Source organism: Scophthalmus maximus, chromosome 22 (genome assembly GCF_022379125.1).
Source record: "Scophthalmus maximus strain ysfricsl-2021 chromosome 22, ASM2237912v1, whole genome shotgun sequence".
Lineage (NCBI taxonomy): Eukaryota > Metazoa > Chordata > Actinopteri > Pleuronectiformes > Scophthalmidae > Scophthalmus > Scophthalmus maximus.
Window position 1 is genome coordinate 977,599 of NC_061536.1, and position 25,841 is coordinate 1,003,439.

Consider the following 25,841-nt stretch of genomic DNA (forward strand, 5'->3'; position numbering starts at 1 on the left):
AATTTGGTCAAAAATGTCAGGAAAACAATAGTCTGTGTTAAACTTGTGGAACACATCATTGATTATGATAATGGATCAAAATATTGTTTGGACAAAGCCTTCTAAAAAATATTGTCTCTACACTGGTGTCATCAATCCATATAGACTGTTCACATCAACAGATAAAACAGATGCAAAATGTTCCTGATGCATTTTCCCTCTGACACACAACAGACAGTAAAAAATACCTTTCTCCATGTGCCACACATCATAGTAGTGGGTGATGTTGGACTCCCTCAGGAATTTCTGGATCTGAGGGTGACGGTCTGTGACAATGCTGTCCATTGTCACACCACGCGGCTCCAAGAGAGCAAGGCTCCTCTTCAGACCCTCCTTCTCCATATGATAACTTCCACCAGCTTCATTGCTCTGATTATAAAAGTAAATGGATAGATAACCTACAATATTTAGTAACATTAATGTAATTTCTGTTTTACCATTTCCTAGACATAGTGTAGTTCAATTCAATACATATCTTCTCACTCACTTGAACCAGCTGCGATCAATGATGGTGTTGCTCTTCAGGTCCATCATGGAGTAAGACCCAAACTTGGCTGACCTTCAAAAATAAAAGTGGAATTATACATCATTGAATATTCAATTTTATTTATATAGTGCCTATTCATAATAGAAGTTGTCTCAAGACACCTTACAGACAGCAGGTGTAGACCAAACAATTTCTAATAACAATAATAATAACAGTACTTGCAGTGGGGGTCCCGCAGACACATACACAGACTTTGCAGCTCCGCTCCAGAAGCACCAGTAGGAGCGAGAGCCCTGAGGTCACCACCAAGGATGACATTCTGCTGCTCACTAAGCTGCTCCAGCATGCCATCCTGTGCTTTCTTCCATTTGTGCATGATCACAGGTTCTATGTAATTCCGGGCATGTCTTCTGAAGGTGTCATATTGAAACATCTTCAGCTGCATTGCCCGGAAGATCTGAGGTCAGAAGAAGATCCAGTATGAGAACTTTGCTATTCTCTTTTTTCTGTAATCCCTGGGGGTATAAATTTTCCTCTCAAAATTCTAAATAACTTTAAGCAACATGATATGCTATGGTCTATTACTTTATATATGATTGAGTCCTTATCCCCTACCTTTTCAAGCTTAAAGAAGGATACCCCAGTGGCTTACACGGCAGCAGAAAGTTGGAGGTTGCCAGCTGTACTTACATTCCAGACACTTCTGTTCTATGGTGAGGAATGTGCCCACTCTTCTCGTACGCACATCTGAAACCCACTTACCATAAGGGCATATATGAAACAACTCCAGTAGGCAGCTTTCATAGACAATATAAGTTGACGTCTTATGAACTGGGCCGGTGGATTCCCTTTGTTGTGCACGAGCACAATGGGTATAGGACAACTTCGGCCTACATGTTATCTCAGAAGCCTGACCTCATGGTCTTCTGAAGAAAGGGAACGCCAAGACCCCTGGTCCCCCGCGGCGACCTGCGGAGACCCCGCATCTCCCACCTGAAGGCGTGGTTTGGACATAGCCCAACTCGCATCCCTCATTGGCAGAGACCCGCACGGCACCGCGAGGGGTCGCACGACGTCACAGACTCTATAAAACATTTTGATGCCCACCGTTCATCACTCTCCAGAAAAGAAACCCACTGTGATCAGGTGGGTTCCTCTGACCTACAAAGGAGGCAACCACTTCTAAATTTAGACTTTGTCCACCGCGACGATCACTCTAGAACCCAGAAGTGACCGTGCATGCAGCTGAACCAGGCCCCAGGATTCCCGACTTCGCCGGACGAATCGGAATCCGTTTATTTTTTTTCCTTTTCCTTGTGCGCGTTTGGAAACGCACACCGCGCTGGTACCGAGACAAGAGCCGCCAAGACGGAACACTCTGTCTATTGATTCCTGCAGAAGGAAAGATCTGAACCCACAGTCTTTCAACCGAATCGACTGCCGGTCCGATCCGAAACCCGGAGGACCGCGCACCCTGCCGCCAGTCGCTAGGAAGCGCCGCGGCTCCCGCCTCGTGCATCGCCTTATCCGAGGACGGACCACACACGCTTGTTCCCCGCAAGGAGTACAGTAATATGCTTTAGCTCTGGGCAGAACGTAGATTGTTTATGTGTGTTTCAGTAAGTTAACTTACTGTGTATTGTTGTGAAGTTTGTACCGGACCTCCATGTCCCATATATTGCTGCTATAATAACCGCGTTATTATCAGTGTTGCTTGACTGTGATTTGTGTCCGACCACGTCGGACTATTGTGTGTTGCTCTGCCATCGTGTCTGGACACAGCACGCTTCGTCTGTTTAAAGACCAGAGACGCGCCGGCTCACAAGCTGAGCCGCTGCGCCCCTGCGTCCCAGACCAGGTGCTGGACCTCAGTCATCATCGCACGAGCCTTACTGCTGCTTTCGCTTTCCCTTTGCTTTCCTACTAACAAACATTTACACACACTCGTGGGTGCTGGAGAGATTCTGGTCCGAAGTTAACTTCGTCCCGATCTCTCCTTCGTTAGAGTCACATGTTTAAAGGTAGCCGCCGTTTAACTTGAGGTCTCACGCCCCACCTTTCTTTGGCGCCACGTTACTTCCCAGGTCACGTCCGCCATCTTGTTCCTCCTCCCCCTTTCACGGGCACACGCCTGTGCACACACTCGCTCACACACGCACACACACACACACACGCTAACACACACACACACGGACACACACTCGCTTGTTGTTATCTTTTCATATGATGAGCATATGATATATGATTGGTAGCTTAGCTTATAATAGATATTTATTGATAAAAAGTAGTATTGATTGTAAATTGATATTGCTAAAATTAATAAATGCTGTTATACTTTAAAGAGAAGTTGTTTTGTGTTATTTGCATGTACATTGTGATAGTAGCTGGTTGACAGAGTCAGTGCTCAAATTCACACCTTCAGTTCACTCCATAAATGTTCATATCTACCAGATATGAACATTTTGAGTGAACACCTTTAATTCTTGAGACTGAATTAACGATTTGGTTATTGGTCCCGGTTTCCGGGTGGTGCCCCGTTGCTATTAACATTGATTAATAAGCTCTATTGATTTTCATAATTCATGATTATCTTTGATAATTATAAATTATTGCTGATAACCAAATTAGCCCAAACCGATGCAACACCTTCTATTCAAACAATAAATATTGGAAACAAACAAATACATAATTCAGTAAAGCTAATGCTAGAATAATTGGAGGAATCTTAAAATGTCATACGTAGAGTCTTTTGGATCAGGAATTTTCATGGATGAGCTGCCCTCTAAAGGATTGTCCTCCTCCTCCTCCAATTCCAAGCGTGGTCTCTTACATGTCATAAATGGTTGCGACATGGAGTAAAGGCAAGCAAATGTCATGACAAAGATAAATGCTTTGACTGATGTAACACAACTGTTGATATTCATGTGAGCACATCAGTAAGAAAGCCACGCAAACACTGTTGAATGAAAGAAAGGCAGACTGGAGTGCCGACAGCAAAACTACACAAAATGGTTGTGCTAACTGGGGCTAAAGCTAGTATCCAAACTCATCGTTCACGTTTTGCCGAGCCCTCGCCTTCTTCAACCGGTCACGATATAAATAACAACCGGCTGCACACACACAGCGACAGTAGTGATCATACATATTCATGTCTGACGAAGCGCAGCCCGCTGGAGGAGACGCCTCCCAAGCCCACTAAAGCCGGCAATAATGACACATGTATAGTTTACCTGAGCATTAGCGGCTAAACGAACAAGGCACGAACACTACAACACAGGGCACAGAGCACGCACGGTTTTAAAAACTTAATTTCTCACCTCTGTAGCTTCACCACGGATTGGTAGGAATTGTTCCATCTTTCAAAAAAGTATTTCTGTCAGTCTGGCATTGTACTGAGCCAGGTTGGAAAAACAGTCCCACAAAGAGTGTTTGGCGCAAACTCGCAGGTTTTTGCCGACTGTGGCTGGAACGTTTCCATCAAATATGAAGTAAGTCCACTTAGCTCTTGTGTCCTCTGAGGCTGGGAGGCATAATGCTAGCGTTCCATCTGTCGCTTGCCGAGAATTAAAAGCGCTCTGGAGTCGCGGAGTTCAAGGATGGAGTTTCTCAGGTTTGGGGCGTGGTTACCACAGGAGCAGCTTCATGTTTTGTAATAGGACTCCAGGGTTGTGAATGGCTCGTTCAGAGCCTGTCTGAAGGGTTTAGCCAATCCACTAAATAATGACTTAGTGTTCTTTTTCCACGTTTTGTGGGCCGGCAGGCACCCCAGATACCCAAATATATGTGCAAAAAGGCTGAAAAAGTGATTTTAGCATAATATGTCACCTTTAAACAAAAACATCCTTAAGTCTTCTTAGAAACCATTTAAAATTACTTGAAAATCATCATATATTTTGTGATCCAGTGATAGTTTGCTGTCCATCCATGGGTATACTGAGAATGAGAAGTGCTAATAGCAATTTGCCGTACTTTTAACGGTCCATTTTTTCCAAAATTTAACCAAATATAGGCCCAAAAAATGACTTGAGTTTTAGCACATAGCTAAATAACTGAGTTGTCTCATATTTGTGAGCCCACAGTCTCACACCTTTACATAAACCAGTGGTATCAAATTATGCATAAGGAAACCTAAATCTAATGAAATCTCTCTGCATGTGCTTCCAGCAGGTTAGGGTACAGCTAATGCGCACACTTTTTTTTGACACCTGATTGAACATAAGCTTTACAGTTTTTCTCAATCGATTTGACACATTTACTGAAAAAAACGTACAATTGTCAAAACTCAAAGTACAATCCTCACACCACGTGGTTCATTCAGCACACCACTCTATTTGACCTGCAAATTGATTACTCAATCAAAATAATTAACTCATTTTTCATATGTAAATAAATCCATCAATGAATAAATCTTTGTTATCAAAACAAAAGGTTAATTTATCATTGCCTAGACCAAGACAGTCAAAATGCAAAGACATCTTGTCAAATGACAGTGCACTCTGAAAGTGTGATAGTTACCCACTGTAATATTGTCCAATTGCTAACAATGTATATTTAGGCAGCTGAATAATATTGATGTCAGCCATGGCACACACTATACTTTCAACAAAACATTTATTTCTCACATACCAGCTAACTGCAAATATATAAAGAAAGCTTGTACAGAAAAAAAGATACACAGCAGCAAAATTATTAGGAACTACTGTATAATATGTGCAAGAAAAAAGAAAATATGCTGAAAATGTTTCAACCTCATGGGTCATCCAATCTCTCCTCTCTGTCATGCCACGTCATTTCATCCACATCACACCTGATATCCTCCATTGCAATGCAACGAGGGAAACATCTTTTGGCATGACGCAGTCACACCCCCCTACAACAATCTGCTGTGATATCCTCACAAACAGCATCCATTGCACAAAATTGCAGTAAGGACATATATCTTTCATCTCCGTGTAGAAAAGCACTCCTCAATGGGATTTAGGAATGGGGAGATTGTGGGAGAAATCATCAAATATGTGGAATGGCAACAAACCATTCCCCCACTGTATTTGAACGATGGAAACTTACGTAAATTTGAGTTGCCTTCTATTGTGGCCAGCATAACGCACACCTGTGCAATAATCATGCTGTTTAATCAGCATCTTGATATGCCACACCTGTGAGGTGGATGGATTATCTCGGCAAAGGAGAAGTGCTCACTAACACAGATTTAGATAGATTTGTGAACAATATTTGAGAGAAATAAGCCTTGTGTACATAGAAAAAGTCTTAGATCTTTGAGTTCAGCTCATGAAAAATGGGGGCAAAAACAGAAGTGTTGCGTTTATAATTTTGTTTAGTGTATTTTGATCTGCAAGGCTAACTCAGTGCATTTTGTGCCAAAGCAAATATAAATGACTATAGTCATGTGAACAACTGACCTAATGTTCACATGAATAGTCATATAGTTTGACAAAGTTTTATAGTCATTCTACGATTATGCCAAAGCGATTGAGAAAAACTGTAAAGAATTCAGCCATCTATAATGCTGACCTCTTTGCGAACCCTGCAGGGTGTCAGCTCATAAATACACAGCTTAGAGCCACACAGCATAATATGCCTCCAGCAAAAGAGGCACATCCACTTCACCAGCCTTGCACAGCACATATTGAGCCATCCACTCAGTCCATTCACTGTGGGTGAAGTGGCAGCTCATATCTCACAGGGTCTCTGATATTGTTCGAGAAGCGGCGTCACAATTGAGCAATGATTTATTACTGTAAACATTGTTTATTTTCTGTATCTGCCCACTAATTACTCACCTTGCAGCTGCCGACTTTGGTTAAAAGGGACAACTCTGGAGTGTGCACAGTGGCTGCAAACTAGTCTGCCCTGTATTCACAGTAGAACTCAATGAGTCTAAACAATACCTCTCTGTTTAGGAAAATAACCTGCTATTTTCTGACAGAGAAAACTCTTTCTTTTAATGAATAGTTTTGTGTGGCCGTTTTTTAAAACAGTTTGCTTTATTCATTATAGCAAGCATCTATTATTCAAGCTTTTCTATGATGTTTGTATTATTACCTATGTGGCCCATTACTCTGACAGGGAATGTATAACATCAGAGCAATGGAAATGCAAACAATTATAAAGCTTTTGCAGAGTCAAATTAATCCTTATAAAATACTTTGTTTAGGTTGGTTACACTTTCCTCTGCTCCTCTCCAGGGCTGGCTGTATTACAAGGATATATAACACTCGCAATATGTAGGAATTGTTTAAGATACAATATTTAATTAGTATTAGTCCAGAATTATTCTCTTGGGTTTTCCAAAAGTTGCTGTGGCACAGAAGAGTCTGTATGGAAAACAAAATATCTTAAACTAGTATTTTATACTGTCATATATTTAAGGCTCATCGATTTTACCTCCCTTAAATATTATGTTTCCCAAGGAGTCAATTTTCACAATACAGAAGTTCTTGTGATGAAGAGAACTCAGTGTTACTTATGCACTGCAATATAAAGTGGAGAGAACAATAAATGATTAGATTACACTGCATTGGATTTTTTTTTAAAACAGCTTTTCCAATCAGATGTTTTGATTTGTGAAACAGGCACAGGTTTGAGGATTCACAAGATAATTATGTATTGACTTAAAAGATAATGATTCATCCTCAAATAACTTTTTTGTGCTACATGAATATGCTCCCTGCTCTTATGATTAAGGGAGCTTGGAACATTGCCCATGTACACACAACAAAGACAAGAGACAGTGCAGTTACATTGAAGCCATGTCAGTGGAATTAGTCAGTGAATGCAATGAATTCCAATAACATTTTGTATGGAAGCCATTTAATTAAAATGATAATGGAAATGCAAAAATAAAAATGTTATTCCACGATAGCATTATAATTTTCCACAAAAATGTCTTTGAAAATGCAATAATCCAATTTAAATTTTCACATCCTTGTATGGGCATTATGACTATATTAAAATTATTATGCCATTTAAGGTACATCTCCAAATATGAATTATGAATGTTTGTGAAAAAAAACACGAAAGTGTTCCATATTATGAATATATTGAATTTAAGTCTTATATTGAATACTATGTTATTCAAACTTCAAGACCACATTTTCTCTATCTCTAAATCCCTTCCTTTTTGACACCCATCCTATCTTTTTACTTTTAATTTTTTAACTACGTGAAACTAATGTTTTCTCCCTGTTGTAGTCCACCATGGCATTGGCAGGGGTGTTTTATCAACACCTGTCCCTACACCTACTTTAGATATAAAGACCATCTGCCCATCAACGAATTAACCGAAGAGGAGCGAGCCAACAAATCATTTCATAACAATATGAAAATTTAAATGAAAACTACATTTGACTTTTCATTTTCAAACACTTAACCTGCTCTTCAGTGGACAATATTCAAATGTAAATACAATATAAACAATGCAGCCTAATTTTCCATTTAAGCAAGCAATATGTAGGTCACAATTAAAATGCATGTCTAACCATTTGAAAAATAAATTGCAAACTACATTTGACTTTTCATTTTTAAAGACTGAACCTTCACTTCAGTGGACAATATTTAAATGCAAGAGGTGAAACAGCGCCCCCAGTCATTGCATTTGAATATACATGTTAATACGCTTGTCACGATTATGCAGGAAGCAGGACCCAAATGCAGAGAACGCAAGGTAAACTCTATTTTAATTATCCAAAACAGAAAGAGACATACAGTCTTTTAAGTAGAAATAACAAAATCAATCACAAGCGATCAAACTGTAAACCAAACCAGAGTACCAAGGGACAGGAGACATCAGGAGCAGGCTGGAGCAATATCAACAACAGGGAAAACAGCAGACGATCCAACACAGACAAAGGGAAGCACAGAGACTAAATACACAAGAGGGCAAACAGAACCCAGGTAAGACACATTAGGAACAGGTGCAGACAATCACAGGGGCAGGAGACAGGGAAAAAAAGACAGGAAGTGAAGCAACACAAGGAAAGGGACTTCAAAATAAAACAGGAAAACAAACAAAACCTGAACTACGAGCAGGAACTGGATGTGACAGTACCCCCCTCTTAAAGGCCGAATTCCAGATGGCCAAACAAAATAAAGAAGCTACACTGAGCAGGGTGGGTGGGGGGTACCTGGAGGAGGGATCCGGAAAAAAAGTCTCTGGGGGGTTCCAGCAGGCGTAGGAGCAGGCAGGAGAGGCCGAGCAGGCAGGTGTAGCAGCTCTGGGGGACGGCCCGGAGGACGGGCAGGCAGGCGTAGCAGCTCTGGGGGACGGCCAGGAGGACGGGCAGGCAGGCGTAGCAGTTCTGGGGGAAGGCCCGGAGGGCGGGCATGACAGTTCTTGGGGAAGGCGTGGAGGCCTCGCAGGCAGGCATAACAGTTCTAGGAACGGACCACCGACGAGGAACGTGTCGATCGGCTCACCGACTGGCGACGTGGAGCAGGCATCTGCCGGACCACCGACGGGGAACGTGTCGATCGGCCCACCGATAGGCGACGAGGAACAGGCGTCGGCCGGATCACAGACGAGGAACGTGTTGATTGGCCTACCGACTGGAGACGAGGAGGGGGGATTGGCTGGACCACCGACGAGGAACGTGTCGATCGGCCCACCGACTGGCGAGGAGGAGGAATCGGCCGGACCACCGACGAGGAACGTGTCGGTGGTCGCATTAGCAGTGGTTAATATTCTTAAAAGACTCATTGGACTTGTTGTGCTATGCAATGGCTACATACATACCTAATTGGCTAACGTGCATTCATTGCCCAATGTTTATGAATCTACATGCAACCATAGCATAACAGTTTAGCGCACTCAACACAAGCAATTAGATCACTGATATAAATAACCAGTAGTAATGGGAACAAACTGATCATTTTATTTTGGAAGTGACCAAATTGTAACTTCAGTAATACTCACCACCATGTCCCTGTCCCAACCACTTACTTAAAGGGATTTCCCAGCTTGGAATCAATAAAGTATCCATCTATCTATCTATCTATCTATCTATCCATTCATCCATCCATCATCCATCCATCCATCTATTTTTCTATGTTTCTGTTGTCAAAAAGTGTGGTAAACAAATCTATAACCCTGGTGACTGATTTGGTTAGTCAGCCCAGACGGGCTTGTGTAACATCCCATTACCACCACTGTAGAAGGGAGTAGTCCAAAAATAGACATCCATAACAAAGTCACACACAGGCGCTGGAACAAACATGTATTAATTTAGAATGAAAGCATAAAATAATTAAGAACAGATTTCGTTTGTGTGTTGGCGTGAGACAAAAAAAACGCGTAGAGAATGCATCCGTCGATATCCGTGCCGTAGCGGTAAGGGGAGCAGTAGACGATTCTCTCAAACAGACATCTGTGTGCGCGTATTTGTTAGTGTGTGCCTCGGCATATGAGCATAATTATGCATGTGTCTAGACATGCATAATTATGTGTTTCATTCTGAAACAAATTGTTCTGATTGACAGCACTTACAAAAAATATCAAACAGAGACCTGACTCTAGAGGCAGGACACACAAGACCTGTTCTCTGTCCTTGGAGAAAGAAAGAAAGAAACACACACACACACATTGGACTGGTTTACAGTACCTAAAGGATATTAGCGTAATGAACAGCCACTTTGGTGGTTAGCAATTCAATCCAGTGTTTGCAGTTTGGGAATTTTAGGTACATCCCCAAGTATGATTTATGAATGTATGTAAACGAAACACAAAAGTGTGCCATATTATGAATATATTGAATTTAAGTCATATATTGAATACCATGTTATTCAAACGGCAAGACCACATTTTCTTTATCTCTAAATTACTTCCTTTTTGACTCCCATCCTATTTTTTAACTTTTAATTTTTTAACTATGTGACACTAATGTGTTCTCCCTGTTGTAGGCCACCATGGCATTGACAGGGATGTGCTTTCAACACCTTTCCCTACACCTACTTTAGATATAAAGACCATCTGCCCATCAACTCTAATTAACTGAATAGAAGCGAGCCAGATAGCAGCAAAACAAATCCCAAATCATGCTGCAGTGCGGTTGCGTGTCCCTAAATATGAATACAAGTCAGCACTGCAGAGCGATTGAACAGCGCATCTGATGTCTGTAACTCACCAAGGGGTATGCGTGTGCAGTAGGAAGATTTTTCCATGCGGTCAGGTACTTCTTCCTCTAGGACCACTTCAGAGAACTAACATCTCTGAAGCAACATGTAAACGGCTTTATTGTCTTTCCAATATATTTGTGCAATTCCTACAGAAGAATTGTCTCTCCGCTCTAGCCATGCCACATCACATTATCCATGGAGATCGAAACCCCGGCTCCTCCTGCTTTGGATAAATTCCGTATCATTGCCTTCTCTTTCACCTTGGCACTGGAGCCTGGATTGGTAAAGGCTACATGGAAACATCCACTTATTTTTCTCTCGGAGGGGGAAAATAAAAAAAAAAATTGCACTTGGGGCTGGAAAACAACATGTTTGCTATGTGTGGGATTGCCACATACGCAATGCACTGTCTTAATGTAACTGTCAAGGTCGGGAAGGGGACAGGGTTGGCTTTTCAGCAACTCTCAGCTATAACAGAGTTAAATAATCCATAAAGTTCCATTAATTGCTGCTGACTGCAACAGTGAGATGTAATTTAAGTGCTGTTAGAAGTACAATAAAAGATAGCAGAGCATACTGAGTTACACTTGGACCCTCATCCCATCGGCCATTGCATAGAGAATTTGTGATACCGTGTGATTCATCAGACCAAGTCCATTGTACAGATAATGCTTTTTATTACAGGACCCTTACTTCTCTTCTGTGATCACAGGTGACATTATTTGTTATTACTTGACCTGAATGATACTAACTTCATCCAACATTATACTCTATGAACACATGACTAGTCTAACTCTAACTTTAACTCTCTGCTCTTGAAAATGTACAAACTCCTGCTTAAATTTTCCTTAACCAGAATAACAGTTTTTTATTCTTAAAATTGACATAATGTATCAGCCGATTTATCGGCATCAGATAATTATCAGAATCTGCATTGGCCCCCAAATATCCATATCACTCCAGGTCTATAATCGTTAAGAAGGAAAAAAATTGCTTTGTCCTGTTTTTTGCCCTGGACACAGCTTTAGCATGATACCATATTTATTGCATCATGTGCATATCTAATACTTACAGAGTTGCTGCTTTCAACCGAGTCAACTGGAAATTCAGGGGGACATAAGTTGCCAGAATCAGCACATTCTGGAAATGAAAAGCCTGTCTTTGTTTGTGTGAAATTGAAGGTCCATTGTACAAAAAAAATATGTATTTTGAGCAGTTAATCTGCAGCTGTTAAAGAGAATTGCAAATATTGTGTGCAAGAACAGAAAGCTAGACGGGCACAACAACTGCATCTAAGTTGCTGAATATCCCAAATGCCTCAGGATCACATTTGAATGGCTCTAAGTTTGTGGAGCCCTTTACTCACTTCACTTAGGGCCAATCATTCTTTAAATGTATGCATTTGCTGAAATGTAAAAAACTTTGAATAAAAGCATCTGCCAAGTCACACATGTAATTAATTTAACCATAATAATCACTGTGGTATTTATCAAAATGTCAAACTCAGTGCCTTGTGGCCAATAAGAATGCGTACAGAAAATAAAATGGGGCTTGGCTTTTTAAATTCCATGCACACCAGTCTGATTCAGTTTTCATAGCATTAGAGATGGGGCTTGAAAGGACAACTTTCAGTGAGGGACTTACACCTCACAAGAATGGAGGTTGTTAAACGGCCACCAACTGCATCTGCCGGATCTTATGCACAAAGTTTTTGTTCTGTGTTTCTAATGGTGGCAAGAAGTGAACATGCACAGTTTTCTTGTGCACACCAGAAATAAATGGTTGTGTACAGTTCAGATATAAACCCTTCTTTAACCCTCCTTCAACCTTGCTGTCACAGGAAACCAATTATGACTGATGCTGCTTTTGCATCTCTGCTGTTTGTGTGTTAAGGTTCACTAGCGTGTGTACAATGGTTTGGCGTTATGTAGTATGCACGGCAGCCTTCATTTTTTCTACACACATGAAATCACTTCAACTCCGTATTTTTGGTGTTTGATATTTCTGTGTTCACAAAAATGTGTTAAGACTGGGGAGCATGTGTTTCCCAAGAGACTTCCACAGGCCCTAATTGCAATAGCATGGTCCTCGCTGTGGTTACCATCGGTTAAAATCTGTCAGAGCCCGCGTTTGCATTAGGTTATGTTGACATCAAACCACATACGCTCTACGGCAAGTTGAAGCTCACCGTATCTGATTCAACAGCAATTCACAACCACTAAGACAATCTCACTAAAGACCTGACTATGGCTCATTTGTTGTTTGATCCGTATTTAAAGATTCATGTTTTTACCTGCATGTGAAGACATTCTCAACACGCGGAATGCATCTCGATCAATATTCCTCTCTAAGGGTGAAACTGCTTCCACTTCTGTAACTTAAACTGCTGCAGCACACTACTCTGCCACCCTGCTCTCTGCCTTGGATGATCAAAGATGAGGATGGGATTTAGATATGGTTACAGCTCTCTTTTCAAAGCGACCCGGTGCATACAAAAAGATGCATCAGAGACGAACAATCCAAAAAGCATTGTTTCTCCTCTCCAGAATGCAGAGGAATCTTGTTCACCTCTGACCACAACCACAGAGTAGATTTGTAAATCACTGAATTTTTCTTTCGAAATTAGAAATGAGATTTCAAGTCTGTGTTTAGTTGGTCTGATATTCAACAATGTTAACTAACCTGCAGTCATTTTCTTCACTTAATTTTTTGACACATTGCTACTGTCTTTGCCTGCAACACCAGTGGGATAGCTTGACACCGAGAGCAGTAAAGTGTAATCCTGTATGTGCGCCAGAGTCCTGGCCCGGGATTCTGGTACACATACAGTAAAGTTATGTAACGGATAAAAAATATTTTCAGAAAAACAGACAGGGGCATAAATGAAGTAAATGCAACAAAAGTGGGTTTTTTTCTGAAGATGATTTTGCAGCAGACTGTGAGTTTAATCTGCAGTGAGGAGTCCTGTCACTGGCCTTATGTTAACAGGTCGGGTCCAGAATTGACCTGGCAATAATTGCAGGCAATGGGTCTGTTCGGGTTGGGAGCCTTGTGGGTGCAGGTTTGCAAGAATGGACCCGTGCAGGACACTGATGCTGTGCATCCTCGTGCGCATGCAAAATGCAGACGGCATGGGGACCCACTCATAAAAACATCGACAGTGCTTCTAATGGTCACAAACTCAACAGGGTACCTTTAAATAGATCCTGTACGCCTCTCTTATTTTTGACTTTTGTTCCATTTTCAGGGTTAAACTTCAACAAACAACAAACAGACAATTGATAAAGATTAAATATTTGTGATATTAAAATGACTAGCCCAAAATGTGTATATGACAAGGCAGTTGCAGACGGCGTACAATACAGTTCTGCGTGGTGAATAGCAATTCTGTGCATTCTATGGATTTTCAATTAAACTTTAAGCTTTATTTAGAGTAAGTTTTAAATTGTTAAATGTGATCTAGCAGAAATTGATTGCAAACATAATTCACATAATGTCATCTATATTGTTGGCCATGGACATAAATACAATATATGTTGTTGTTATATTTTGTATGTATTTTATGTCTGTAGGACAACCCCAAAAATGTCCTGTACAGTACAAAAGGGTCCAAAATGTGAAAATAATACAAGGGTTAATCAATTTCAATTCAATTCAATTCAATTTTATTTGTATAGCGCCATATCACAACATACATTGTCTCAAGGCACTTTACATAGTGAGCTCAATATTACAATATTACAGGGAAAACCCAACAAATCCCACAATGAGCAAAGCACTTGGCGACGGTGGAGAGAAAAAACTCCCTTTTAACAGGAAGAAATCTCTGACAGAACCAGACTCAGTTGTGGGCGGTCATCTGTCTCGACCGGTTGGGGTGAGGAGAGAGAGGAGGAAGAGAGGAGAGGTGGGCAGAAAGAGGGTGGGAGGCGAGACAGTAGGAGAGAAGAGAGAGAGAGGACAGTTGTACAACCGCCGCTGTAATCTCTACCAGACTGATACTTATAATTAAAAAATACAATTATGTTGTTGTTATTATTAGTGATGATATTAATATTAATATTAATAATTACAATAATAATGACGGGTTTGGGTCCTGCAGCTCTGGGGTCAGAGATACACTAGGAGAGATAGAAAACACAAACAGGGTTAGTGACATGTACTGTAAACATATCGGGGGATGGGGGGGTAGTATAACAGTTGCTTTAATTTCTACCAGACTGATACTTATAATTAGTGAAAACTGATACTTATAAATACAATGATGTTATTAATAATAATAATGATAGTAATAATAATAATTACGGGTTTGGATCCTGCAGCTCTGGGGTCAGATCTACTAGGGGAGAGAGAAAACAGAGTTAGTGACATGTAATGTAGATACATGGGGGCAGAGAGAGAGAGAGAGAGAGAGAGATTGAAAAAGGTGGGAGAAGGAGAGAGATATAAAGAGAGAGAAAGAGGGAGAAGGAGAGAACGGGAGAGGGAGAAAGATGCTCATGATATAAGTTCCCCCAGCAGTCTAGGCCTATAACAGCATAATAAAGAAATGGTTTATTAAACACCTGAGCAGTTCTAACTATAAGCTTTATCAAAAAGGAAGGTTTTAAGTTTAACTTTAAATGTAGACAGGGTATCTGCATCCCTGATACAAACTGGGAGCTGGTTCCAGAGGAGAGGAGCCTGGTGGCTGAGGGCTCTGCCTCCCATTCTACTTTACAGACTCTGGGAACCACAAGTAATCCTGCATTTACAGAGCGAAGTGATTTATTGGGATAATATGAAACTAGGAGCTCTGTAAGATATGATGGAGCTTGATTATTAAGGGCTTTGTAGGTTAGGAGCAGTATTTTGAATTCTATTCTGAATTTTACAGGAAGCCAATGCAGAGATTCTAACACTAGAGAAATATGATCTCTTTTTCTAGTTCCTGTCAGAACTCGTGCTGCGGCATTTTAGATTAGCTGGAGGCTTTTCACAGACTTATTTGGGCATCCTAGCAGCAATGAATTACAGTAGTCCAGTCTAGAAGTAACAAAAGAATGGACTAGTTTTTCAGCATCCTTTTGAGAGAGGATGTTTCTAATGTTCTTGATATTGCGCAGGTGAAAGAAGGCCGTCCTAGAGACTCGTTTTATGTGTGAGTCAAAGGACATGTCCTGGTCAAAGGTAACTCCAAGGTGTCTCACAGTAGAGCTGGAGGCCAAGGTAATGCCATCCAAAGTAACTATATGATCAGATAATGTTTCTCTGAGGTGTTTAGGGCCGAGTATAATGACCTCAGTTTTTTCTGAATTTAGAAGTAAAAAATGATAAGTCATCCAGGCCTTTATGTCTTTAAGACAATCCAGAAGTTTGTCTACCTGATTAGTTTCATCTGGCTTTATAGATAAATACAGCTGGGTATCATCAGCGTAGAAATGGAAATTGATGTGGCGTTTTCTTATAATATTGCCTAAAGGAAGCATCTATAGAGTGAAAAGTATCGGTCCCAGTACAGAACCTTGTGGTACTCCATGTCTCACTTTTGTATGAATGGAAGATTTGTTATTAACATTAACAAACTGAAATCTATCAGATAAGTAGGACTTAAACCATTCTAGTGCTGTTCCTTTAATCCCAATGTGTTCTAGTCTCTGTAACAGAATTTTGTGATCGATGGTATCAAATGCAGCACTAAGATCTAAAAGGACGAGAATAGAAACATATCCACTGTCTGAGGCCATGAGAAGGTCGTTGGTAACCTTCAGTAGTGCTGTTTCTGTACTATGATGTTTTCTAAAACCTGACTGAAAGTCTTCAAGCAGACTATTCCTGTGTAAATAGTCACATAACTGGTTAGCAACAGTTTTTTCAAGGATTTTAGAGATAAAGGGGAGGTTTGATATGGGTCTATAGTTAGCTAAGATATCTGGGTCCAGAGTCGGTTTTTTGAGCAGGGGTTTAACTACTGCCACCTTAAAGGCTTTTGGTACATAGCCTGTCAATATAGATTAATTGATCTGATCTAATATGGAATTATTAATTAAAGGTAATACATCCTTAAATAGCCTTGATGGAATAGGATCTAAAAGACAGGTTGATGACTTGGATGAAGTGACAAGTGAAGTCAGCTCAGCCAGATCTATAGGGGAGAAGCATTCTAAATATAAATTAGGCGATACTATTGGTTCAGAACCTACTGTACTGGACAGTGTGTCTGTGCCATTAGTGGGAAGAAGCTGGTAAATTTTTTCTCTGATGGTAATAATCTTATTAGTAAAGAAACTCATGAAATCATTGCTACTTAGAGTTGGAGGAATAGACTGTTCAGTAGAGCTTTTACTCTCTGTCAGCCTGGCTACAGTGCTGAAGTGGAACCTGGGGTTGTTTTTATTTTCCTCTATTAGTGAAGAAAAATAATTCTCAGATGGCCATTTTAACACATAATGCTCAAACTTTAGAGGTTCAAAAGTCACACATGGCGTCAAATACAATAATCATATTTCATATTTTGTGGAAAATCCTTTGCAATCAATGACACAAACATTAGCAGACATGTTGTATCTTTCCTGGTGATGTTCTTCCAGTCCTTCCATGCAACTTCCTTCAGCCCCTCAGCTTGTTGTGAGTCAAATGCTATTGTGCCTGTTCTAGCAGCTGTTCAACAAGCCAAAGTCACAAAAGAACCACCACTATATTTGACAGATGAGGTGGTGGCTTTGGGTCATACGTTGTTTCCTCTTCCCAGAGTAGATTTTTAAAATTAGTCTATTAACTTTTTCCCAGAACTCTACCCGTTTCTCTCTGTGTGTTTTGTGAACTGCAGTCTAGACTTTCTGTTTGTCGTGTTTACCAGGGGTTTGGATCTCAGCAGTGAATCTTCTGCCTTTACAAGACTTGTCTCTTGAATGTTGACAGGAAAACCTGTTTGCCTACTTCCTGAGGACTTTAAAGACTGAAGTTAGTTTATTCACGTTCAAACAGTCAAGTACTGTACATGTAATGTGGAAATGAGCACAGAAGCACAAAAACATATACATATAGGTTGCACCATTGGTTACCTAACTGTGTTGATCATGCTCAGCCCTTTGAGTAAAAACAGCATATTTGGTAGATGACAGAGCAAATTAGGTCATCTTCTCTTGTCTTGTACTTGGACATGCGGAACTTGCTGTTTGTTAAGACACAGATAAGTAATAGTGGTGCCTCAGTTTCTTCTTGCCCAGTCATAATGATTAGACAATGGTTTTAGAGCTACGTTACATGTCATTGGAGGAACATGCATACTGTAAGATATGGAAATTTCCATTTGGGTGGCTGTGGCTCTGTTTAAAGGACAAATCTAACACACAGATCTTTTCTACTGTATATTGATACAAACATGGCCAAATTCAAGCTGAGACTGAGGCTTGGTGTACCTTATTTTATTTAAAATTGAGTGTGCTGTAACACAGAGCTTGAAGAACTACAAAAAAAAGTGTAACTTCACATGCTTCCAAACAGAAAGTTTTCCCATGAATGAACAAGCTCAACAACCCTATTGTTTTGTTGGAGCTGTCCATGATATACAAAGCAGCAATGGCTCTTTTTGACGCAGGCTAATTCTCATGGTGAAGGACACTTGGCAATTCTCTACCATGGGCATGCCCCGGGCAATATAATGTGTATGCCAGTAGGCAACAACTCCCCCAGCTGCCCCTGAGGTTCTGCCCACCCCAGGGACAGGCTGCATCAAATGGCCCCATTTGAACAGATGGAAGGAAATGGGCAAGTGGATAATGCTTGCACTGCAATTTTAACAAATGCATGAGTCATTGCTATGAAAGGAAATTGCAAAGAAAGGGGGAAATAGGAACAGAGAAGAGTAAAGAGGGAAACGAGAACGCACGTCAGTGAGATAGTCAGAAGAGCAGTGTGGTCAGATGTGTCATCTGTCCCCACATTTTTTGGCTGTCTGTTTTTGGCATGTATCGAGGCGTGGGTGCTGATCATGACCGGATGGGCACTCAAACGGAGCATCATTCCAAGGATGTAGAGGCCTCTCGTCCAATCTCTTCCCCTCGCCCACCAATGTTCTTTCATCCGTGATAATTCTGAATTGTCTCCTAACCAAAAAGCGTGCAGCTCATTTTTCAACGCCGCTGTCCTTTTACCTCAAAGTTTCAAGGGAACCCTCTCAAGCTTGTTCCATATTAGATGACACTCTTAATCCAGTTTGGGTGGAAGTACGTCTCTTCGCTTCACAAGATCTCCTTCTGTTAATAGTGTGTGTGTGTGTGTGTGTGTGTGTGTGTGTGTGTGTGTGCTTACAAGCAGGACAGCATTTTCATGTGCAAATTTGTGTGGGCGAGGGCAGATGTGTGGGTGTGTCATGTCTTTGCAGTGATTAGCTTTAGCTGCTGGGCCTCTCAGGACTTGTGCTACGCAGTGTTCTGCTTGCCAAGCACGGTTAAGACGCTCAAACTCCCAGCACTGTGCCACGGTGGTAAAAAAATTGTTTTTCTCTGCTGACTAGTTGTGAAAGGGGAGCAAACACACACTGGTATAGTTCAACAGCAGTCAAGGTATATCGCCTTAGGGTGTAGGTTTCTCCGTGCAGGGCAAAACCAAACTTTTTCCCAAGGTCAGTTTGGGATGATTTACAGAAAGTGGATGAGATCAAAATGGAAAAATCAGCTAGATCAAGATAGAAGACCTTATATACCATAAATGTTGATACTGACATATTGACAATGAAGCCTCCAGTTCCATTTTCTTTAGGGCATAAAAGACATATTGTAGCCAAAAAGTACAAAAGTATAGAAATAATAACAGTCTGGATCATTTGACAATGTTTCACTCATAGAGGTTTGTCTACAGGGGAAAAATAAGGAAGATAGTGCTTGGGAATGTTACACCCTGACTAAATTGATTTTGGTTTGGGCTGAAGGTGTTATCAAAGCTTTTAATCCTCAGAGGAAAGGATAAATCTAATCAGACTGTTTTTCTGTTGGGATTAGTGGCTGCGAGCTGCTCCTTTCCCTCCTCTTTCTCTTAGCCGGCTGGCTCATGTACAGGTTTTCTCCTTTTCTCTCACTGCAGTGCATTTGCCTCCTTTGATCTCCTTTATTTAAAATGTAGTTCTTTTGACTGTTTTGCCTTGCTCACAAAATGATATTGGAGTGTCTCTTCATCTTGGTTTGATATAATTATGTTTGCTGACTTCATTTTAATTTTTAATCTCTGAATTGCCTTGAGATTCTTTTCATATTTAAACCGTGTCTGCTTTTATCCCATGTCGGCTCATCCTTTGTTCTTGCCCTGTCTCACCCTGTCCACCCACTTTCTTGGTCTGAGTATAGATAATTCATCCATTATCCAATGCAGTTTTCCCATTTTTCCATTACACCTGCTCTTATGTATCTTATTATGCACCCTCTGTACTCCTGGTTTCTAACCGTCTCTAGAAAGAGCTTGTGTAGTCTGTATGGCCACTGATCATTTAGATGTAATGTCTTTCTAACAAGCTGGGAAAAAGCTCTTTATGGAGCCAGATAATAAGATCATGGTGTCCAAGTCACTAAGGGGAACCCATAATCTATCATTTTAAAAGGCTAGATGCTGTGGATGCTGCCATGGCTTGACAGGAGTCTGCAACAGATGGTTAATAAAGAGCCATGGAAGTGGCCACATGTAACTTCAAGAGATGTTTCTCAACATGAGAACATGAGCTGAAATAGAATGAGACCATAAAAGGGATTTCTCTTTGTCTCCCTGGCTGTGAAATGTGCAAAGACTGGCATAATTTAGTTGTGTACATCTCTCCAGCTCACACTGATTTTATAGGCCAGTGATGCAATGAGCATGCATCTTTAAGCAGCAATAATGATATGACCTGACCTTCTGCCCTGTTGCAACTATGCAACTATCATACTGCGTGGCAACCATAGTTGCCACACAGTATGATGCAGTTTAATAGGATTATTCAACCCAATGTGCTGATATAAAATAAACACTTTCCTTGTAATCACAGAATGCCTGGAAATTCCAATTATCTTTAATTTACTCACACGTGGAAGATGTAATGACAGATGGTGCTTCTCCACTTTTTCAAATCAGGTTGTTTTGTTGTAAAACATGCAAAATCTACAAAAACTAAATAAGATTTAAAACAGACCACTGATTAAAAAACAACAACAAACAAACAAAAGAGTTCGGGTAACCACACTCTGTCTTCATTGTTATATTATATACTTTCTACGGCATACAGAACATCCACTCTGTGGCTAAAACTGCTGAAGTTAATGAGGCCAGGCTTTCCTAATACATTCTTTCTCTGTGGAGGCCTAAAATAAATATTGTAAACATTGTCAGGACAGGCAGTGTGAAAGTATCATATTAATAACACCTGCTCCTCAGTAGTATAATGTAGGGGCAACAAAGACACATATGAACAGTAACCTGACCACGTTAAATTCATAATCATCCTATCCTGAGTAAAGTTAAAACCAGGACAACATATAACAGGCGCTAGTGTGCAAAGGTATAGGTAAATGTAACTGACAGATGATGTTGATGACACAGGAGAGAAAGTTAATGAATTAACAATTGTGATTAAGTATTATCAAACAATTACGTTTGTCATAAAATTTTCAAATGTCCAGAGACAGCTTCAAGTCCAATCTTCACATATACGCCATATGCAGTACATTTCATATGTCTTGCCCATTTTGGTCACAGAAGAACATTAAATAAAACATACATAGTAGCTCTGCCAAATGGTTATAGGCAGAGCAATAAAACATATCTACATCAAGTTTGTCTGTTGCTGACAGAAAGTTTGTTCATATGAATACCTGTTCACTGGGGGTTGAGCAGTTTTCAGATCATTGGTTCTGAAAAGATTTGTTTACACCATGATTACAACCATCTGAGGTTTTCAATCGTCTCTGCACTGTCAAAGAATAAAGAATGATAAAATTGGATTAGTAGTGTTAACTATTTTCTGCTTTGATGTTTTTTTTATTTTTTATGAAGCTTCAAAGAAAACTTTTCATGCTGAGTAATGAAGCAGTGACATGTCAATTACGGTGAAGCATTGTGCTGTTATGATCATGTAGTCAAAAAAAAAACATCTCACAAATCATATTTATCAGGCAAGATAGTGCCAAAGCTTTCCATTCCTGTCCCTCCATCACCCCTTTAGTGTGGCATAATCCAGAAAATCACTTGAGCGGATTATTATGCAATCCAATTATGGTTCATAATTTGAGCCTAGAAAGAGTTTCTTTGCCTCTGTGCTGTCTGACACCGAGCTGGTTTAGTTATCTAAGCTGCGTGTTGATTTGGATGTATATGTGATTGTACAAAACTAGAGTAGGGGGGATGGAAAAATCCCTCAAATAGTTTATGTTTCAAAGATTCCACCTGATGGGATTTGAATGATAATCATAGTCATTTACAAAAAAATGTCCATACAGTACAAGATATTGTCTCCATGTGTAATCCTCACAATTCAATATGAAATACCTGTCTAGTTTAAAATTATACTATGACACACCTTTTTTAAACCTTTGTTACAGATAATAAGTAGTTAGATGGTTGACATCATCTATTCATTACTTATACCATAGATCTATCTATCCCACTTGATATTGGGCAATGGGCGGGGTACACCCTGGATAGGTCACCAGTCCATCACAAAGTCGACAAACAACCATTTGGAGTATGGTAAAATTAAAGTTAACATTTCACAAAATGTCCTTTCTTGCTAAGATTTAGATCAAAGGATCAACACCACACTGATATGTTTCCATTAAATATGAAACTTCTACCTGCAGACTATTAACTTATCTTAGCATAAAGACTGGAGGCAGGGAAACAGTTAACTTAAAGTTTTTATGTAGATTTTTATCTGCATATTTCTACAATCATCAAAAAAACATTTTACGTAATTTAAGATCGTGGTAGATTAAATATTTGTCGTCAATTCCGTCAGATTATCAGGCTAAAATAGCAATGAAAATTAAACCTCACATTATGCACTTAAGACTCCCAGAGCAGGCTGGTATTCTTGACCGCATCAAAAAGCTTTGTCTCCATCACAGACACAACATACCAATCGCCTCTAAAACCCTTCACTTCAACACACACAGGCAGGAGATAAAAACACGTCTGCATATCTGGACACATGTTCAGTCATCTTCTTCTTATTTAGTTAAAAAAAAAAACATGTCAAAATCCATCCATGTTTTCTTGTCTATTAAAGATTTATACTACATGATGCAGTCATGCTAACACTGCAGCAAGCGTTTTTGAAGTCTCAAAGTGAATAACCCAACCTCTTATTTTCCTCAGAGGCTTTCTCACAAGTCAGATTTGGCATATACATTTTTTCTGCTGTACTATCTCAGGGCTTAATTAGTAACAGAAATATTGAAACTTTGCAACGTGCATCCACCACTATGGCAGCCAATGCAGCCTGAAATAAGTGCAGAATGTTTTTTTGTTCACTTGCTGTATATCAAGAGCAGGGACTCCCAGGAGATCTCGGCCTCTCTGAGACTCGGAGTGCCCCCACTGGCCTTTGATGGATTCCCAGCAGAGAGGTCTTTGCCTCATGTCATCTTCATTACTCCACTTCGGAAAACACCAGGAAACGAAACTACATGTTTCAGGGGAAATTTGTCAAACATGTCAACAATGAATATCTAAGGCAGCATATCTTGTGAAGAATTAGGCCATTTGTCTTGCTTGCAAGCAGCTTATAATGACAACTAGTTATGTTTCCACATTTTATTGTTAGGCGCCGAGTCAGGTGATGTGGGTGGCTGTGGCTCAGGAGGTAGAGAGGGTTGTCCATGAATCAGATGGTTGGTGGTTTGATCCCAATCAATCCCAGCTGACAATGGGAGACAGGCTGAGTACACCCTGGACAGGTTGCCAACGATATACAACAATTCACTCTCACATTCACGCGTATGGTCTATTTAGAGTCTCCAATTAACGTAACCCCAATCTTCATGTGTTTGGACTGTGGGAGGAAGGCGGAGAGAACCCACGGATACACGGGGAGAACATGCACAGTCCACACAGAAAAGAAACGCAGAAATGCAAACCAAGAACCTTCTTGCTGTAAGGCGACAGCGCTAACCACTAAACCACCGTGCAGCCCTTTTTTAAACCAAACAATTATATTTTTTTCTACCTAACCAAACTCTAACTATTCCACAACTTTAACCTGTTTCCTATTGTTACCATGATGACAGACATGTAGAATGTCTGGCTCTGAATGTGCCCATGGGTTGTCGTTACCATGACTTACTATATATTTGAGTTTTAAGTTTAAAGATTCTTTTCACTAAATACTTAGTGTGGATTTAGAATGTGTTATGCTAAACAGAAAATGAGAAGCTATTGGGAGCCCCATTGAGAGGAGAATAGATCATAGCAAGTAAACCCAACCCCCCACACACTTGTAGCATCCAGCACTTCCAATTAAATTGTTTTGAAGTTCAGGGCTTCTGCTTTGTTTTTGTGTGCTTGTTGTTTTTATCTGGAGATATGACATGGAATTTGGTATCATTAGTGCCGTATCTGTATAGCGACTGCTCGTTCCCTTCATCTCCCTATATCAGTCTTGGTTTCCCTGGTCTTTTCCTCCCTCTCACTATTTTGCTTTCATCTCAGATCAGTGGAACAAAGTCATACTTTTCAACCTCATCTACCACTTTTAGTTTTGACTCTTTCCACACAAAAAACCTGCCGTGTAAGTTAAACTGTTGGTGTCAAATCTGCCACTACATTGCACCCCCATAGTGCTGTCTTCCTCCACTCTCTTTTTATGCATCATCTTTTCATCATGCATGTCTTCCCACTTCCTCAGGCACTCCTGTTTTCATCCACTCTTCCCACACTCAGCTGGCACTTTACTGTTTTCCTCTCAACCCCTTTCTGCATCCCTTCATCTCCTGCTACTCCATGACTCTGAGAGCGGGAACTCATTACTGGAACATCTGACAGAGGACCAGAGTTGCCATCTCCCCAGGTAGGAGTGACACAACTGGCATGACCCCCAACCTACCAGAGAGCAGATCAAAGCAGGAAGCAGAGGGGAGGGGGCACCCCTTCCACTAGAGATTGGCCATCATTAGACACACAGGATGAGGGATGTGTGATAGCTTGTGTGTTGCAGAAAAAATAAATTAAGTCAAAACATTTTTTTTCTCTGGTACAGTGATGGGTGTGAAGGAATAGGCAGTTATTGGTGTTTCTCTTTTAGTGGGACTTAAAGATGTTACTTACTGAAATCAGTAATCGGGGCACCCCCCTGTGAACAAGGACTAATTATCCAAACCTGTGATCTCAGTCTCAAAAGGGTGTTCACCTGAAATAGCAATATTTATGATATTGATATTTCAGACTGAACAGGGAAAGTCGGTGAATTCAAGCACTGACTCTGTCAACAAGCCTTCATCACAATATACATACAAACAACACTAGGAAACTTCTCTTTAAAGTATACAGAATTTATTAACAACAGTGAAATGTTGCGAGAAACCACTGCGAGGTAACCTAAAAGAAGTACAAACACACTAAACAGTAATACCTGCGGTGTAGCAGCAAAAGGGGATTCGGCGGACCTTAAATCACAAGAAACAATGAACACACACTTAAAAATCAAACTAACATCTGCCCAGATCTAACATGCCTCTTACTGTCATTCCTGGGGAAGAGTTCGAGTGTGAAGAAAAAGTCGTCCTCCTTGGGCGTGCGTGGCGAGCTGCAGTGACTGATACATTCAAAATTTCACACAAAATCATGGTCCACACTTACCTTCACCATATCGTGTTTGGTCACTCTTGACAACACATGAAACAAAAAAAAGAAGAGAAAGGGGGGAAAAAGAGGAGAAAGGTGTTAAGGTTAGTGGCTTTGCTCTCGGAGAGGATCAGAACTGGCCAGTGGAATGGACGCAGACTGGTGTGTGAAACGGGGCTGAATGAGGCGGAGGTTATCCAGCCTTGTCTGCAGCGTTTGAATGTATTTGTACATGACGTGTGCGATAATTACCGTGATGACCCAGCCACTAAGGAGGAGCCCAAGGGGAACCAGACTTACGGGGTGTTCCTGGTATGACGACGATTTGACTAGGCGACTAGTGAATGTGGTTGTGAGTCCAGCTGGTTTGAGGCTGAACTTAACCAATTTCGTCCCTTCAATT

The 25,841-nt window shown here is 40.6% G+C and overlaps 1 pseudogene; it reads right to left on the reverse strand.

Moving 5' to 3' along the window:
• Positions 1–522: 522 nt before the first annotated feature.
• On the reverse strand, positions 523–25,462 carry LOC124849803 (annotated as a pseudogene).
• Positions 25,463–25,841: the final 379 nt, after the last annotated feature.